General features: G+C 36.0%; 1 long non-coding RNA gene across 2 annotated transcripts; it reads left to right on the top strand.

Annotated features, from left to right (window-relative positions):
- Positions 1–6,404: 6,404 nt before the first annotated feature.
- On the top strand, positions 6,405–20,280 carry LOC137863254 (uncharacterized). 2 transcript variants are annotated; one of them, XR_011100778.1, is made up of 4 exons: positions 6,405–6,549; positions 7,341–7,671; positions 8,264–8,389; positions 20,220–20,280. It is a non-coding gene; the product is annotated as an uncharacterized lncRNA (long non-coding RNA). The 2 variants fall into 2 exon arrangements; XR_011100779.1 differs by lacking the exon at positions 7,341–7,671.
- The last annotated feature ends 58 nt before the right edge of the window (positions 20,281–20,338 follow it).

The raw sequence follows: 20,338 nt of genomic DNA, 5'->3' as shown, positions 1-20,338 counted from the left end.
AACTATACGTAAATCATTGTAAAGTTTATCATCTCTGACAGTATTCCTCATTAAGTGTTTTAATGGCTTTTGTGGTGGAACAGAATCAATGGTGACTAGTGGTGGTGGTCATACGGGCTCTACATACATTTAGTTTATTTCATATGTCTGACCATTTATTAGAGATGCAGATAAACTGAAACTTACTTTGAGTCAGTGGGACAAAGACTCATGCATATTTTTATGTATTTTTCCGGGTTGGAGATATAGATACAGATATAGATATAGATGATATACATATATAAAACATGTTTTTCTTCTGGTCATGCAGCACAGATTTCTGTAATTATCTCGAAGGCATCATGGGCTGTCACTGAAGATTTTTTTTTTGTATTTTAAGAAACTTGAACTGAGTAGAATGGGTGCTGCTAGGACACTCCCCATGATACTTACAGAAAGTAGTTACTGACTCATTCATGATAAGTTACTGCTGTGTGCTTCTGCTTGTGCATCTGAAAACGTAAGCAAAGCCATGCTGTTTAAAAGACACTATTTCTTATTACATGCAAAATAATTGTTAACATTTTGTAGTCTTGTTTTTATTTCTCTCTCTCTTTTTTTTTTTTTTTCTTTAATGTACTTTAATGTTCTTTATGGAACTCAGAATGAGTTCTGAATATAAGCAGGAAACTGTGAGATGAATAGATGGTGCTCTTTGTGCTTTGTGCTGTTTCCTGTCATCCTTCTGCATGTCTGACAGATCTGGTGTTTTATGGGGAAAAAGTTATAATTTTTCTTAAGTTAGGAAAATAAGTCCAATGAATCCTGCTAAAAGGCAGTCTCATGCTGTTGTCATTAATGGCCTCCCCTGAGAAACTGGCAAATTGATAAATTAAGCTTTCTGTCTGTGACAGCCTTTCACATGCTCAAGATGTAGTCCTACTTTAGTTTTCAGCAGTGTTAAATCAATCTACTCTAGAAATATTTTTGCCTTACTACCTACATGTAAAATAGATCTAGAGACTTGGTTTTCAAGCTCGAAGTCAATCTTTTGGCAATGAGAAGAGGCCTGAATTTTGTGTTTATCTTGCAATGAATCCCTAATTGAGATGTCTGTACTGCTTCTAGCCTCTCTTCTTGAAAACCAGTTAATACACATCACACTAAAACATTGTCCTTTTTATTAAGACTCAATTAAGAAAGATATAATGAGGCCAAACTAGGTGAAGCTTTTAGTGTGTATTATGCATAGCATATCTTGAAAGATAGATGCAAAGTCAAGTTTCACTTTGAACCTGCTTTCATCTAGTAGTAATAAAAATTCTATATGGAGCCTGTTCTAACAAGGAACTAATAAAAACCTAAGCAAACAAACATACTTCTGTAAGTAAAAGATGGATTTTAGTTATGTCCCCTGTGAACATAAGAAAGTGATTTTTATTTTTTTTTTTAATTTTTTTTTAAAGTCTGATAGCTTTTTTCATTGGCTGTTACTGGACACTTCTAAATTATTACAGTCTCTCTCTCCCTCTCTCTAACTCTAACTGCAAGGCATTTTTATGTGATCTTGGACAGCAATTTAGCTAAATTGTCTTTATAAATGCCAAGAGGAGGTGCAGTTTCTTAGGACTGCATTGCTCTAAAAATGCGGAGAGTGAAACTTTGAAAGACCTATGGTATTATTAGTATGTCTTGTGATAATTACTGAACTGAGATGCCACCACAAAACTGAAAATCTCTTAGGTGTGACAACTGGTACTGGCTGGTCTTAGTAGTATGTTGGTGAGATCAGTGGAAAACTTGTTATATTTGCTTTTGTCAAAAATCTGAACTTAAGCTACAGATATTAAAAAAGTTGGAAGTGTTGTAGTTGGTTATGATGTCATTGAAATTTATATGCAGAATGTGGCTGAAATAAACACAGGTTTATATAATATAATCTGTTTTACAGTATATATATTAACAATTCAGGCTACAATTAAGTAGTGTAGGAAAGAAAGATGATGAAAAACTTTAAAAAGTAGATAAGGTAGAAAGAAAATTTTGTAGGTCATTCTTGCAGAAAAGAATCTTAAATTATATAAGTGTTGTGGATTCAATGAATCTGACAGTCTCTTTCTTGTTAAATAAAGGGCTGAATTGTTCAGTTCTTGAATGTTTTTTTTTTTTTTTCCATCATATTTATAAAGGAAACTAACTTTTTTGTGTGTCAATTTTTAAATGATAAATATGATCCTTCTTAGGAATTGAGTGAGATGACTTTTTGTTCCCCATTACTGTTGCTAAGTGCTGTTATTCTCATAACAAAATCTAAGGCAATTGGCAGAATGCCTTCATCTGTATTGATAAATACAATGCATAAATACAGTAACTCATAATCAGAATAATACTGTCTGTGACAAGTGGCAATGCCAAAGAAATTTCAGCATTCAGAGGAATCTTTTAATTTTATTATTTATGTGGTATGTATGATCCTATCTTGGCAAAGGTTTGATAAATCTGGCCCTCCTTACTAATATAACATGACAATTTAGTTGCATATTGAAATATTTGTAGCATCCAGATGCTGACAGAAAAACATGAGAAACTAAAGTCCTGTTCCAGCCCCACAGTCTTCATAGCTTATTTGCTGGCTTATCTCAATTACTGAAGGCATGTAAGTAATGACTGACATGTCTCACTTCATCTACATTTTTGCTAACATTCACTGGTTTTAGTAAGTCTATCATCTTCTTCGTTTAGTACATCTTTTTCCCTTCCTATAAATTCTTTAGACTGTTAGAAGCCAGTAACACACAAAGGGTTGCCCTTCTGTGTTGGTACAATGAGCTTCTGTGCAGACTACAACTGTCAGTAATTGGCCATTAATTTACTTTGTTTAGTAACGAGACTTCACATCGTATGTGTGAATATGTTCCTTATATTCATCCATCTTTTTGAAGTGTGTACTGTTGATTCTCTTAAGATTCTCTGCCTCTTTTCATACACCCAACCATGCTCAGAGGACAAATGTATTCTATTTCCAGTTTCTCAAAGTATTATTTGTACATAATATATCACCATTCAATTTATGAGGAAAAGAGTTAGGTTTTTATTTTAGGAAATGAAAAACCCAAATTTCATCTGCAGTGTAATAAAATAGGAAAATCCCATTGATAATTCAGTGTTTTACATGCTAATGAAAGCTAAGTATATACTCATAAAGGAAGAGATGTTTTTTCTTGGCTGTCTTACAAAGAATGCATACTACATTTCCTTGAGGAAACAGGAAATGAGGTGGACCTACCTTTGATTTGTTTGAAATCAAACTTGTGATAGAATTTTCAATACATTTCACAGTGTAATTACAAATCTATCAGATATATATCAATGGATATTTAGAAGGAGATCACATGTTTACACATAGATTTATTTTTTTTTAATCAAAATAATGAAACCATTCTGAATTATCATTTTACAAAGATGATTTTGTTCACCAAGATTTTGAGTAAGAGACTTTGAACCTGTTTGCTCAGCAAGTCTTATCTGTGAGTGGCCCAATATAAAGTGAGGGCACAGATTCAGAGAGAAAATGGTAAAATGCTAATTTATTCTGAACAATTACTGCATGAAACCAAGGTTAAAATGAAAAAATTATGTTGCTTTCTTTTCCTCTCCAAGAAAGTTGACACAGGGCTTCAACAGGTTCATGTCTTAGAACATTAATGAGATTATATTACATTTCATGTAACTGAGTGAGGATAAATTGACATCAGTAATGATGAGCGATTAGTGCCTCCCATGACAAGGACTGAATCTGCTTTGAGTCAGGCAAATAAGGGAGGATTAATTTCTGTGTATTTTATTGGTAGCACACAACAGAATTAGTAATGCAAGTATGAGTTCAGCACCATGGAAGACAGCAAATGGACAGCTTTTAAGCTGTCTGTTATTGTTCTTGGTTTACTAGGAGTTGAGGATCCAAATCTATTAAGTTATTTGCCCCTTCTCAACTTTATTGTACAAACCCGTAGTGTTATGCTGCTGGACATGGGATTTTAGAGATTTTGGACATATTTATTAAAATGTATAAAAAAGAGTAATTTTTTTTTTTTTGGATGACTTTGTAGCAATTTTCCTTGTAATTGGTTACTACATTTCTCACTGCAAGGTGTATTCCTTTCCAAAAGTTGCTAAATTGTACACAGAGGAAGACTTACGGCTTTCAATTTGAAATACATCATAGTTAATGTGTAGACTTGGCAAACTTTCACTCTCTCTCCTTATGGAGAAATGAAGGAATGATCCCTAACACCCGTTGTGTTTTCCAAAGGGATTACTTCCACTCCCGAGTGATTGAAGACATGAAATTCAACATTAGCCTAAGCACAGAAGAAAGGGATGACATTGCCAGAAGTGTAAAGGACCTGAGTCCTCCAGTGCACCTAGGTGCCAAAATATCTGGAAACAAAGTTTCAAACTGATTATATATATGCATTAATTTCTTGTTCTTAACATACAGGATGCAGCAATAATTTTATTTGATTATAGTTTGATAATTTATGGGAGATATTAAGTGCAAAAGTCCTGCTGTAAATCAGTGGAGTTACTCTCTTAAAGAACCATCTCTTCAACTACTTTTATTTCTTCGTATTTGAAGAAATGGTAAAAATCACATGCACAAATATGTATATATATATATTTAAACAACAAAATATTTTAGTCAGTATAGGTAAATGAGTTCTGTTGATAAGGACTTAAAAGACTATAGGAAAATTAGAAAGGTTCATCACAAAGTTCTGAAAAATCTGTTAATTTATTTAACAAGATTTGAAAGAAAGCACTTTGGCCAGGTTCCTGAACTGACACTCTTTTTTCCTTTTTTATTATAGATCTTTAGAAAAATTTGTTAATTTACTCACACCCCTGTTTGATAATAGCTTATTGTTAGAGTTCCTGATGGTATATCTCCTGGTATTACAAGATTTTGAGTCTAGACAGGTGAATCCAGGCTGTCTGTCCTCTGAAGAGACAATTTCAAGCAAGGAAGAGGGACACTTTCCAAAACAATGCTTGTTGCTGCAGAGAAAGAAGAAATCATCATTTTGAAGTTCATCATTAAATAAACTTTCAGTTCTCAGAAACCGCTGTTCATTTATAGGATTTTACTAGATAGCTGTCCAAAAAAAAAAGGGGTCACTGTGCCTTCACCCAGCAACACATTAATAACTTTAAACACAAGTGACTGGATTCTAATCATGACTTTAAGGGTTTTGTTTGACTGGAGATGTACTGACTTCTTTTTGGCACCAATCTCATTCTTTCTCTGAAAGAAGTTAGGCACGAAATTAGAAGCCTTAGTTCACTTCATTGTTCAGACAACAATACCACATACAGGGCTGTGCTGATGGAGCTTTGCAAGGCTCAGTAAGACCTTTATAATATTGAGGAAAACAGTACTATACATGACTTCTGTTAATTAGTGCTTGATTTGAAGATCCTTACAGTTCTATCAACTTGGCCTGACCCCAACCATCATCCCATCAAGAATATAGCCATTTAGAGTTCTTATTTTCAAATTCAGTTCAGCTGTTACTCCTTGCCCATGAGGCTTCCTGTAGACTGTGGATGGCAATCATTTCTTGTAAGTGTGTCAGTAGTCTGTTTGGTAACTGGGACCAGGAAGTCATTTTGAAGCAGTGAGTAGATCTTTAAAGTTGAAATAATAACAGAAAAAATGGACTGTTCTCTAAGAGAGAGTACCATCCTGCTTCAGCTATCTTCCAGATTGTTTTTTTGGGGGGGGGAATATGGTGGTGACTTAGCCCAGTTCACATACAGTAGATCTTCAGGGAGACAGGGGAAGGTCTTTAGATAGGGAGCCATCTCCTGTAACAGGAAAGGTGAATATGGCCTTCCTTCTTTTCCAAAGCTCACCATGATGTTGAAAAGGCAGGTTTCTTTCATCCCCTGAGCTGCGCCCAGCTTCTACCCTGATCATAATTCCTATAATGTCTCCTCTGGTGATTGTAGGAGGCATGAAGTAGCTGCTATACTCGTGAAGATCTACATGGCTTCCTTTTCTGATATTCCCCCTTTACCTTGCTTTAGAACAGCTTTAGTTAATTACCTAAATGGTCCATGTGAATCAGATTGGAGGATATAAGATTCTTTCCATATCACAGAATGTTTTCCAGTAGGATTAGACAGTTTTTCTTTGAAAAAAATATTTTAAAAAATCGTGGCTCACTTCAGGAGTCTTATTTTCCAGAATCCAACTAAATACAGGGAAGCAAACTGGATTTACAGTATTGTTTTTCATCATTTTCTTAAGGTAGAGTGTTGGGGTTCCCCAGCTGCTGTGAGTATATACTGCTTTATACCACTTTGCTGCCTCCTCAGCAGCCTATCATTGCCTCCTGTGCAGATGCATAAAAGAAGCTATTGGTAGAGATGATTACACACACCAGACAGGGTGTGTGGGACCATTGTTATAAGGACAAGTCAAACTGAAGGACTAATTTTTCCTCATAATATATGTTGCTGAAAAAGAAAGAAAGAAAAGATCTCTAGGTCTCTGTTTTGGAACAGGTATAGAAAAAAAAAACAACAAGAAAAGTAAAGAACATCTCATATTGGCGGGACATTAGAATTCTCATTGTGTGACTGCATATGTCTTTGCTAGTTGTAGCGCTTTTTGTTCTTAAGCTGAGAATCAAATGTAGCAGTATCCTGAACCTTTATTACAAGAAACTAATTTAATGACACTGTTTATTTATTTATTTATTTATTGGTTGATTGTTTGATTGAAGTGCACATGGACAGAATCTATTCATGGCAGTCTTGATGAGCATGATGCTCATCTTGAGCAAGATGAGCAAGAAATGGAGTGAGGACAGTGTTTGAACTCGGACACCAAAATGTCAATTAAAAGACAGTAGTCTTTATGGGTAAAAGATGCCAGAGAAAACTTGGAAATCCTGTAGTAACCAACCTCTGTTGCGGATTTCCTGATGATACTCTTTTCTGTTTAGATGGGAAAGATGGTTTCATTAGACTGTTGGAGAATATTTTTACAGAAAGTTTCCCATGAGAAGTTCACATTTACCTTGTTAAAATTAAACAGGTTATTAAAAGGTCTTGGCTGAAGCAAGGCTATGGGAACCTGGTTCAGTGACTCTGCTTTCACACCTGAATACTTATAAAGTAAAATGTGTAAGACCTCCAAAGCTTTATTCCTAATTTCTCTATTCAGAGAACTGGTTTGATAATGGCTAAATTTTGTTTTCTCTCTGAAGAATTATTTTAGAAGTGTTAGCATCCTGACTGGAAAAACAACATTTATTAATGCTGTTTATTTATTTATTTATTTTTTTATGTAGATCCAAAAGTGTTTGCCAAGAGTGTTTTCTTGAACAGACAAATGGGACAGTATATCACCCAAAGAAGCTGTACTCTCTGAATGTATTTGAAAATGAGTCAGAATAGCACATTTAGAAGACAAGTTGGATAGGGATCACTAAGTTATTTGCCAGACAGGAGACTTTTTCAGACCATCATTACAAACTACAAAGAATGAGAGGTAGAGGGTATTGGAACTGAATTATAGACTTCAATAACTTGTGCAGAATCATGGCTGTAGTCTATTTGAGTCAGCATCTCTGTAATGATGGACTATCTGGATATTTACCTGCTTCATCAGCCTGTTTTCAGGTGAATAACACATATCTTCCTAAGTTAAAAGTTGAAACAGAGGGATTCTAAATGGATGTAAGCAAAAACATTTTCACTTTGAGGACAACTAGGCATTGGACCAGGCATTGCCTGTAGAGATTGTGCAGTCCCAGATTGTGCAGATCCCTGGAAGGTTTTTTGGGGAAAAAACAAACAAACAAAAAAACCAAACAGGTAAAAGAAGGAACTTGAAGAACTTGACAAATAAAATATGATTATATGACTCTTTATGTAGTGTGGTATGTAGTCAAAGTATGTACATACAAGTATGTAGTCGAAGAAATGCTTTTTCTTGAAATGTTATATTCTGCAATGCCATAGGGTCTGCTGAAATGTAGCCTATAAAAATAATTGCTGAATGTATCCCAGCATGAGGGTTTTTCCAAGGTAATCAGATTAGGTTCTGGTACTTACTCATTTTAACATTGTTTTTTAATTCATGCTCTTAACTGTCTTTTAAGTCAGTCCTCATGCAATCTTGATTGAATTTGAACTGATTCAATAAAAATGCAATTAAAATTGTTTGATGCACAAATGTTTAATATTTTGACTAATAAGTTTATTTATAAAGGTTTGCAGATGGGACCTAGTGATATACAGGAGAGGTTGTAAACATTTAAAATGAGGAGACTACTGGAGCTAAAATAATTATCTTTGGGTAGTGAGATCTTAAGATATTCATAGAGGACTCCTCTAGGTAAGTTAAGTTTCTCTGTAGGCACTTGCTTCCATTTGAACACAGACAGAATCTCTGGTTTTTTTTTTGTTTGTTTGTTTTTGTTTTTTTCCCTTTACTTTCCCCTCCCAAGTTTCCCACAAAAAAAAAAAAAAAAAAAAAAAAAAAAGGTTTAAAAAAGCATATTTGTGTAACTTTGAGATTTATGAAAAGTTAGCTTTTTTTGGTTGGTTATGGGGGTGGACTGTAATTGCAGGCATTTCAACAGTAAGTTGCCATTTAGCTTCTGGATACTAGACCAGCTCTTCAGTCCCACTTCTTCACATCAAATTGGGTGTTAGAAGGGGGCAGTCAATGTCATAAACCACTCTGGGCTCTCATGTAGAAGAAACAACAATGGAAAATATTTTTCCTTTTACCCCCTACTCCTCTTCTCTTCATGCTGACTGCTGAGAGGTTTTTAAAAGCCTATCACCATCATAAGCACATGGTTGGTTTTTACTCTTTATCAGGCACAGAGGAGGCAGGGCAGCCTTTTGAAATTTCTCAGCAGTCAGCAAGAATAAAGTGGGCATCCTAGTGGTAGGAGTAATTTTCAGCTTCCTGACAACAATTGGCAGAATGCTGGGAAAAGCTATTAAAAATGAAGTTCGATCGCCAAAGTCTGTTTTGGCCTATATTTAATGAGATGTGTCAGCTAGAATTTACAATAAGTGGCTAATTGTTAATAATAGGCCTGTCTAAGGCCTGTCTAAGACACTCTGTGACTTCAGCACATCTACACAATACAACCCCATGTGCTTGCTGGGTTTTTGTGTTTTGGGGACAACAGGTCAACTTATTGCTGTAGTGAAGGAACAGGATGTGACAGGAATAAAGGTATCATTAACTTTATAAAAGTGTATTTATTATGTATTAATGAGCATATTAGGGGGTAAATTACAATAAATAAGTTAAAAATTAAAAATGAAGATGTAACCTCAATATAGTTGTGGCTTTTCTTCCTTCATAATTGTACTTGGGAACAGAGCAACATGTCTATGGGGAAGGATTTTTGTGCTGAAGGCACTGTCCAGCAGTTGCAAAGGTTATTGTGTTACTCTGGGCAAGTTACTATGTCTCTTTGCTTCAGTTTTGTCTGTGAAAGGGAATCACACCTAGCAAAAATGGAAAATCTATGCACTTTGAAGTCACAGAGGGTTAGTCATATAAAATGGATTTATGACAATGACTTAATATGACTAAATCTAAACCTAATATTCTTAAACTTTTGAATACTAAGCTTTTGAAGTCAGCTATGTCTATTAAATTAAACCACAATCAAATTCCAGGAATTTTTTTTACGAACATTTTGTGTCAACAGGTTTGTAGTTTGCTTGAAATTTTAGTTTCATGCTGGAGGGTGCATTAGGCCAGTGCTCAATGCTCTGTCATCCCACTGTAATGTAGGGATAACCAGGACTATGGTACTAGGGCAGTCTCCTGACTGTGTCGTGTACTCAAGGAAGTTGCTGCCTGAAGTATTTAGTGCTGCAAATTTGCTTCCAGGAATTAACTAGTGCTATGCTTTCGTTTCCTTCTGTCCTTGCATAGTTTGGTAAAGTTTCTATGGAGGGGTGATGTCTTCTATTAAATTCGTTGATATAGTTGAAGGAAGGAGAAGAACTTTAAGAAAAAAATCATTTTTCAGCTTAGAAACAGAACAGGTCTTGTCTAAATCCCATTACCATCATAGACAAAATACCTGTTGTTTCTGGCTTTGCTACTTAGCAATCATTTTTCTCTAGCAAAACCAGAACCTCCTTCTAAAGACAGTCTACTTCCCAATTTTCTTTATCAGACTTTTGTGTTTTCTGATAAAGAACAAAACCTGGGAGATTGCTTTCCTTGCTAGGAATCTTAGAAAGCATTGTCTTAATGATTAAATACAAGTATCAAGAAATGACAAGAATGATGTGCTTTTATACTTACCTTTAAAAAAAATAAATCAAAACTATTTGTTGAAATAGAGGGAAAACCGACAGAAATTGTGGACACTTTTAATAGTACCTGGTAGAAACAAGTTAACTGGTAGATGCTCTAGCACTGCATATGTTGAATAGGCACCCAGACATTAGCAATGCTGGAAAATCATTAACACTGCATGTGCTTATGGTGGATGTGCATGCTAAATGAATAGTTTGAATTAGAAAGTGAGCTTGAGAGGTAGATGGCACATCATTATAGAGAGCTATACATGGGAATGGGTCTTGCTAATTGAGCTTGAGGTCCAATATTTCAGTCAGTTTTTTTTGTTTGTTTGTTTTTGGTATGGAAGTGATTTTTCTTGATAGATTGAGTAACTTGTAAGCAATAAGCTTTTATCTTTTCTTTCCACCTGTCCAGCCGCCAATTACTTCTTTAAAATGCTGTAAACCCATGAAATGCAGGAGAAAGTTATGCCCCCCCCCCCCACACACAGAAGGGAAAAAAAAGGAAAAAAAAAAAAAAAGAGAAAGAAACAAAAAGTGAAGCAAAGCTGCCCAGCCTTGGAGCCAATCTCGCTGTCTCACTTGTAAGCCACTCTCACTGAGTCTAAAAAATGTCTCTCTTTCTGTTGATATCTCAGAGCATAAGGAGATAGGGCACAGATGTCTTACTGAGGTTTACAGAATAAAGTAGGAGACATAGTAGCGGTGTTGCTTCCTTATCTGTTCCTCTCCCTGCTCATGATGTATTTTGAGGACTTTTTAATGCATTTTCTTCCTTCATTTACATTCTTTATTTTCTTATTCCAGGTACCGCTTTTTCTTTCTTCTGTTACACTTTCCCCTCCTTTTCTCTAAGGAAAATAAAACTGGAAGATTTTAAAAATATTTGAACAAAATAAGCAACCATGCTGTAATGTGTACATAGTTATGATGATAAAATTAAATTTGTTTTCTTGGACTTCTGTGTGGAGCATTTAATTTCTTATTATGGAAACAAATGTTTAGTTAATTACTCATACACCACCTGGCTTTACTTTACAAAGTACATTTAAAGCCCTTTGAGATACTTTCAGGCTGGAATTTTGTTAGTTTATTAATGTGATTAGAAAAAATATCCAGGAATACCTTACCATCTTTCTGAAAGCATCATTTAGCTTCTCAATTAGTAAATTTCTGTAAAGCAGTCTGCATCTCATCCAAGATCATCTTACATCTCGCTTCCTTTGGCATATTGTATCTGATTTGCTCTCAATTATGTTGTATTCATTCAATAAATGGCTGGATCCTCTATAAATAGGTAGATGCTTTCCCCTTCTTGAGACAACAGGATTGAGAGATGACGGTTTTTGGCAGGTAATGGAATCACACTGGGGAGAAGTATGCCTGCAACTAAAGCAGAGAGGTGTCGGTGAGGAGCAGCCAGTGATCTCAGAGGAGCCTGAGAGAACGTCCTGTGAATCAAAAGGGACAGGACAACAATTTTCTGCAACTTTTCTTAGTTAACTGAGTTAACTGCAACCATGACTTCAGAAATGATCCAATGGGAAAGAAAGTTTTATTCTACCTTCTCTAGTTGTTTTCAGATTTCATTATTTTTTTTAAATATAAAATCAATTAAATTATGAAATGTAGTTCACTTTCCAATCCTTCCCCCCCCCCCCCCTTTTTTTTTTTCAGTTTTAAGGTTTCAAACTTTGTAGGATTCCTTGTGTGCTTGCTATCGAAGCTCTTAACTCCAAGAGCAGCCATCTGAAACAGCTCTAGCAAAGATAATGGTAGACCTAAAGAGACTTACAGAGTTATGTTTTTGCAACCTAGAAACTTTTATTGCAGATAGTGCAAATGGGCAGATGTTCAACAAGGATCTCAATAGTTTTATACACTAATAACTGGGTTTAGATTTCTGGAGATATTTTGATATAATAGACTGGGTTATTCACCAGTTTTGCAATCAGTGCAGTATCACATCACCTTGTGGTGAACTAAGCAAATGAGTTTAAAATTAATTTAAATGACGTTGCTAGAAAAAAGATTATCTTGTCAGTATTTTAGTAAATGGTAATTTTTGTGGTAAAAATCTTTTAAAATTTGCTTCCTGGCAACTAATCTGGTAGTCCATCTCTGTACAAGTGGATGAGCTCTGATTTCTTTAAAATTTGTTGGAAAAATATTCTAATGATGCATATGAACAGTATATCCTTATTTGTTGTTATTGTGGTTTATGGATGAGTCATGAATCATTCATACTGGATGTTGACTGTCTTCTGAGTTTTCTTTGTTGTTGCTCTGTCTTGAAGAAAGTAGTAACACATAGTATTCATATAGAAAAAATATAAAACAAAGGGTTTAGGAGACCTTTCTTTTCAATTAGGACCATTGTAGGATGGAGAAAAATGTAAGCTTCATTTGCTTAAAGGAATAATGCTTCTCCTTGATAGTGATTTGAAAAGGTATAAACCTTGTACTGCTATTCAGTCATGTGAAATTGGGGCACATTTTTATTCTAAATTGCCGTGAAGTTGTAGAGGATATCTGGCTAATTTCCAAGTCAAGCATGATTACAATGCTGTGCCTTCAACAAATTTCACAGAACAAATTTAGCCTTCAAAGGCATGAGAGGTTAAAGCTAGGTCAACTGACATCCTTCTTGCACAACAGCATGTCTTCAGTTAATTATGTTGCATCTAAATGTATGTTCTGTGTTGTCATACTGACTACACTAAGCCTAAAAATACTAAAAAAGAAAACATGTAATTGATGAATTCACAGACTGTCAGCATGGCATATTTAATAGCTTCTTCAAATGTATTAGTGAGGAGTTTCAGCTCAGAGCCCATTGTCCAATGCTGCAACAGATCTGTCCTACAAGCAAAATTTTACTAAGTTTTAATAAATTTAATACTGTTTTTCAGGCTATGCTCTACTGACACATGTATGAAACCATTAGAATGCATCAAATCAGCATTAGACTTCTTGCAATATGAGGTGTCTGCAGAATTACATATTCATTATTTGACCATATCAAATAGATCACAGTGGGAATCAGAGCTTTATATTGGTAATTAATACAGTACACGGACAGTTCTAAACTGTTACAGTGCCACATCATTTAAGTGACACTGCCCTCTAAAAGGTAGTGTCATAAATTACCTTTAGGTGATGTATTGTAAGAAAATTACTTTATAGGTAGGTAATACTGTACAGGTGAATGCATACTATATATAAATATTTGTATTCTCAGCATATCTTGTAGTACCATTGTTTTCTTCTTTATGTGAATCCTTTTCATGTTCATCCAAGGCTGAAGGGTTGGCAAATCACCAGCAGCACAGCCCTGTCTGCTCAAGAGTATCAAAAGAAATGATCTCTATTCCTGTTTATTCTTTAGGAAATTTGCTTACAGCACTCATTAAATGCTTGTTCAGATTTGTACATTAAATCCTTTCATACCAATAAGCTCAGCGTGGGCCCATAAGCCCTGCACAATTTTTGGTTATATAATTGTGTCACTCATCATCCACTTTTCTACCTGATCAGTATGCACTCTTATTGCAGCATAGCTGCATGCTGTGGGACATGACTCCAGAACTCCTGCACAGCTAATTCCACCTTTCTACGTGTGCCATCCTCCCTTTAGTTGTATCCTCCCTACTCTATTGCCAGCAGCAGTTCTGCTAAACCCTGTTATCTATCTTTGCTTTTTCTCTTCTGCAATGTCTTCTCAATGTCAGCCAGATGAGTACTGCTGTGTCCTGGTGAGCACCTGGAGCAAGCACTGCATGCCTTGTCATTCAGCAACTGCATTTTTCTCATCTGCAGATAGATTGAACAATCACTATGCATAAGATGAGATAAAAATGATACAGAGGTTTGGGGATTCTCTAGTTATGCGTCTTTGCTCCAAAAATCCAGACTTTTCTTGTCGGGGCTTCAGAGATTCCTGGTTAGACCCTTAAACACAGGGATGGCTGTGTGTCGTGTCACAACCCTGTTTGCAAAGAAGGGGAATTTTTAGATACAAAGGCAAGACAAAAAATACCAAAGTTGAGAAGTCCTATAACTGTGGTGCAAACCTCTGTGTGTCAGACAGCTCTGCATAGGATGCTGTCCCACTGGGTATTCCAGGAAGGAAGTTCAAGAGACCTGTTAAGCAGTGAGTCAAGTGGTGCCCTAGTGGCAAAAGATTGTGAGTAGCTGGAACATCAGTTCAATAAATATGGCTATTACTATTGCTTATTGGGAAGCTTATGTATAAAAACCTGTTTTGGTGAATGACTGTGATGTAACGAAATCTTGCATCTCAAAGAAATAATAGTTCTGATTTAGAGCAGAAGCTCTGTAAGAGGGTTCAGAGGCTTGTTCTAGCTATGCCCTTGCCTTGTCCTTATTCAGATGGCTACCGCTGGTGGAGACATAGGGCAAAAAGCAGTATATTTGGAAGTACAGTACTTGCATTTCTGATTATATTGAACAGTAAGGTATCCTTCAGTGATTGATGCATTAAATGGAAAACTTTTTAATGAATATTTTTGTAGTCTACTTAGAGTATGTATGGATCAAGGTTGAAGACTGAAAAAAAGGTAAATTAGCCTAATTTTAAGAAATTCTTCAGCAAAATATAAATAATTCTTGTAAGCAAATTAATGAAAACAAAAATAGACTGTAGCTATGGAATCAGTCCATAAGAAAGAAACCTGAAGTGTAGAACTGAGGCCTTAGATCAAAAGGGGTAGACCTGTGCGGTGTCAAGAGTTGGACTTGATGATCCTTAAGGGTCCCTTCCAACTCAGGATATTCTATGATTCTATGAAAATAGCTGGGACAGGCTTAAGACAGAGTCTGTTTTAGGGACTGACAAGCCAAATTAGCTGTAGACCACTGGAATTCACGTCTCAGTATGTTTGTCCACTTGCTACTGTACCAAAACAGCTTTATTTCAACTGAATTTTTGCTCATCTGTTTTTAAAGGCAATCTTGATGGAGCACTTCCTGTCAAGCCTGTCATGTTTTCCTACCCAGCACAGAAATTAAGTATTTCAAGACTGGATTTATTAATACAGAAGGAGATGGGGAAACAGGAAGATTCTATAGCAGAAGCATGCTCCTACCTTAGCTCTCTTCAGAGTGCTGTGGAGTTTTGCATATAAAAGCAATCATATCAGACCTGTGTATTTTGTCATGTACTTGCTGTGTTAGTAAATAATAAGGATGGAAATGAGCTACGGGAGATGCTGCTGAAGGTTCTGAGCTATTGGTTCAGGATTTCTGCACAAACCACTTGCTGCTAGTTTGTACTGGGATGAATGTTTCTGCAGAATCTTGAAAGGTATCAAGCTTAAAAGGGCACATCGAGATGTATCTGTGATTAAATTGCTGTAAATAACCTTGGTGATACATGGTGCATTTTCTGAAGTGTAGCTGTTTCATCTCATATTATACTATGCTTCTGTTATTGTACTAGGCTTCTTGTGCTCTCCCATTTAAATCAACCATCCCTACCTCTGTGCAGCATAAGATATGCCTGTTTCTTTAAGTCATAAGCCACAGTGAATCAGTTTCTTACACTTCTCTTGTATATTATTTCGTTCTTTTTCCATTGACGATCTCTTATTTCATAGAATCACAAAATCATCTAGGTTGGAAGATACCTCCAAGGTCATCTAGTCCAACCTCTGACCTAACACAACAAGTCCTTCACTAAACCATATCTCTAAGCTCTACATGTAAACATCTTTTAAAGACCTACAGGGATAGTGATTCAACCACTTCCCTGGGCAGCCTATTCCAATGCCTAACAGCCCTTTTCGTAAACAAGTTCCTCCTAATATCCATCCTAAACCTCCCGTGGCACAACTTAAGCCCATTCCCCCTTGTCCTGTCACCAGGCATGTGGGAGAACAGACCAACCCCCACCTCACTACAGCCTCCTTTGAGGTACCTGTAGAGAGCAATAAGGTCACCCCTGAGCCTCCTCTTCTCCAGGCTGAACAATCCCAGCTCCCTCAGCTGCTCCTCGTGAGACTTATTCTCCAAACCCCTCACCAGCTTCATTGCCCTTCTCTGGACTCTCTCAAGCACCTCCATGTCCTTTTTGTAGCAAAGGGCCCAAAACTGAACGCAGTAATCAAGGTGCAGCTTCACAAGAGCCGAGTACAGGGGAACAATCACTTTCGTAGCCCTGCTGGCCACACTGCTTCTTATACAAGCCAGGATGCTGTTGGCCTTCTTGGCCACCTGAGCACACAGTTGGCTCATATTCAGCCGACTATCAACCAATACTCCCAGGTCCTTCTCTGCCAGGCAGCTTTCTAACCACTCATCTCCCAGCCTGTAGCGCTGTTTGGGGTTGTTGTGCCCCAGGTGCAGGACCCGGCACTTGCATAATCAATTGTAACTCTGTTTCACACTCTGTTGTCACTCTAAATATCTTAGCCTTCTGTAGGCAAAACTAACATTGCCTTTGATAGGATTTTTGGCTATAAAATACTTTTTGGTTGCCCAATTGCATCTGTCAGATTTAAACAAAGTTCTGAGTGAGTGGCTATGCAATGCTGTACAGAGGTGTCACTGACACTTCATCCTTGTGGGGTTTTCTGGGTAGCAAGGACTGTGAATCAGGCTGTAATGGGAGCATGAGGCCATGTCTCAAGCTTTTCTCCATTTTGTTTGTTGAGACATTTCCAAGGGCACTATCTGCAAATGGTCAACATGCTGAAAGAAAAAAAAAAAAAGGCACAAGGAAAACGTGCAGCTTCCTGGGAAACTTAGGAAGGTGTTCAGATATGCTGAGCAACTCCCACCTGCAGTATCCATAGGAATAGCTGAGGTACTACCCAATTGATTTTCTAGTAGTATTTGGCCTTCCTAACCGAGTAAACAGTTATCCCAAAATACATACTTGTTACAGCCTGAGTGATACATGTCTAAAGGGGAGAGAAAGCAAAATTGTGTTTTTTGGCAAGACCATACTAACTATATAAATGTTTCAGAGTTGACTGTACATATATATAATATTTTAAATACACTTGACTCCTTCCCCCTTTTGAAGGCTTATAAGTAGTCAATTTAATTAGTTGTGCTTGATCTCACAGATTTCACTATGAGCAAATGCTATTCATCTAAAAGGTCAAGAGTGGTGTCTCAGTATATTATCTACAATTCTCTTATGCATAATTTAATTATTTACATATAAGTAGATGTTGTTTGAAATTCATAGATACTATTTTTCACTATTCACAGAATACCATTGTGCCTAAGCTATTTATTATTTAATAAAATATAAAACCATAAAATAACCTATTAAAATATTTGTGCACTCCTCTGTTTAAATATTTGATTATTGAAGAAGTCTAATGCTTTTCTTAAAATCTCATAGACTAATGAAAGAAAAAGTTAAAAGGGCTACTTTCTCCTCCAGAGATGCTCCAAGCACTCATTAGCTCTAATATGAATGATATGGTAAAACATTGAACTGAATGTCCCCATCTCCCTGACAAGGGGAAATAACACGCCAATGCCTGTGACCTTTGCTCCTCCCCAGAAACATAGTATGTGTTTGAATTTTGTTTTTATTTCAGAAAGCCTGGTGTATTGAACCAGTTTAGCTCTTTCAAGTTCTTTTACAGGTCTAGTATGTGTCTGGAAAATGAAGAACAATGGGTTCTAAATGTGCATAAAAAATCTGCCCTCAGCTCACTCAGATTCCACTACAATCTCAATTTAAATGTACCTGATATTATACAGCAGTCTAGGAAAGCCAGAACCAGTTTGACTTGTTGCTATTTCTTTGTCTTTTCCATCTTCCTTTTGCTATATGTATGCTGACCACAAGTCTGCTGTCATCCATGTTCTGTCATACAGTGTTGCACTGTATTTTTGATATAATCTGGAACATTCACAACAGGCCCATTCATCAATAACTACATAATCTGAAAATTAGGGGTGTCTAAGAGTGTTTGTTCCTCTGTGAAAGAACTGGGAAGCAGGCTCCCCTTTTTTCAGAAAGTGTGGTTGATACACAGGGGATACATGAAAACTGATGAAAAATGAATTGGACAAATGATCAAAGGACCCTGCTGTCCTAATTTGTTGTTTTATGGCCAAAGTTTTTCTGCTGGTGCAACTGTGGATTCCCAAAACTAGTGTTTAAACTAGTCTGCCTTCCTGGATAAGCAGGAGAAAGCTTCATTTTGAATAGTGTGAGAAGTGGGATAGAAGCCATGTTCTCCTGTCACCTTTTGAGAAATGTCTTCCCTGATGGTACTGCAAATAGTGTTGTTTAGATCATATTTTGTAATTAAACTTATTTTATTTCTTGAACTGGTAGTGGGCAACAGGTAACTTTGCAGTGCAAATCATGTGGATGTAACCTAGAGGCACTGAAAGAGAAAGAAGTCAAAGAAAATATTCAGTAGAGTTGTTTAGTCTTAATAGATACATGTGAATGTATTTTAAAGACAGTCCAAAAGAAAAATAGGCAGTTGTCTGTCCTTATTTACACATGTTCTCTTTGTTCATCTTTTCATGCAATAGCTCAATAAGCTATATTGCACATTAATAAAGCAACAGATAGAGAAAGCAAAAAGAATTACGTGTGAGTTAGAAAGGACTGATACGACTAAGTGATGTTGAGATATGCAGCATATTAATTAATTCTATCATGTCTATTTTGTAAAATATGTAACTCATTGCTTCAACAATATAGTTTTGCAATCTACTGTTTGCCTGGGAGCATGTGCTTAAGTTTTCACTACTAGTCTACAATTTCATTTACTCAGCCAAGACGTATAAATTCATTTTCATAAATGAGACAGATTGCATCAACAGAAAGTGCAGGTTGGAAGTGAATTTTTCAATTATTTCAGTAATTCAGAATTATTTAAATATCGTAGGAGATGTGTGGTGTCATTCTTCTGTTATACCCACTCTGTATCACAGAAATGACCATGTATGTATTTTTGACTGATCTTTTTACTAAGTATTCAGATTAAGTCTTTCAGTCCAAAAGTAGTCCTTCCAAAAAGTTTCAATAACACAACTTTGTCGATGCTTTCAAAAGTAAGGTTTTATTATGTAAATTAATAGTGTTTTTTTTTTTTTTTCCTCAAAATCTATTGTAATGTTTATTATATTTTTAATTTTAAAATTACATGTTTGGGTTTGTTTTTTACTAACAAAAGTTTTTGCAACAGTTGGGTAAACATGCACGTTTTTTATTTAAAACAAAGCCACAACAACTCATTTTAGATGTCATGCAGTTAAACAGTATAATATGAGTAGATTTTTGCAACCTCTTTTGTATCTTTCAAGTCATCCCTGATACCTTGATGTTTAGCTGCTTTAGTAACTGACACCCTGGAATTTACTATGTCTATTGGTATTTCTTCTGCCTGAACCATTTGCTTGAGCCAATGATTGAATGAGTCAGAAAGTTAAAATCTTGCATAGTTTAGAACAAGAACTTGCCTTGCCATTGTGATAGGAGCTGTGTTAACAAGCTACAGATGTTGAGTTAATGAATGTGTTTAATAAGCAGATGGGTGGTGGGAGTGGTTCTGCCTCCATACAGGAAGCAAAGAGAGCCCTGGGGAAGACAGAAACAGGGCTGTGCCTGATTGGATTGCTGCTATGTGGTACAACTTGGGATGGAGTAATTTACCAGCATGGAAGTGTTTTTGGATGTTTTATTAAAATCTTATACTTGCTTGGTTTCCATCCTGTAATTAGTATAATTTGGGAATGTATTTAGGAAACTATGATAAAATATTTTGAAAACTAAAAAGATTCTCAGTAGAAAGACAATGACTGAGTTGAGCCTAGAGATTGAATAAGCCTTAAAATTGAAACAGTGCATCTAATCTTAATTGAATTTTGTTTTCTAGGGAATTCTGGTAGAAAAGATCTAAGAGGAAATCTTGCTGAATTGAATAGCAATGAAGAATTCTTGTCTTCTGAAAGAGAAGATGTTGAAGAAGTTTTAGGTTATGTACCTTGTAAAAGG

This window comes from Anas acuta, chromosome 12 (genome assembly GCF_963932015.1).
Source record: "Anas acuta chromosome 12, bAnaAcu1.1, whole genome shotgun sequence".
Lineage (NCBI taxonomy): Eukaryota > Metazoa > Chordata > Aves > Anseriformes > Anatidae > Anas > Anas acuta.
Note: the sequence above shows the minus strand (reverse complement) of the source record. Positions and strands in the feature narration are given on the sequence as shown.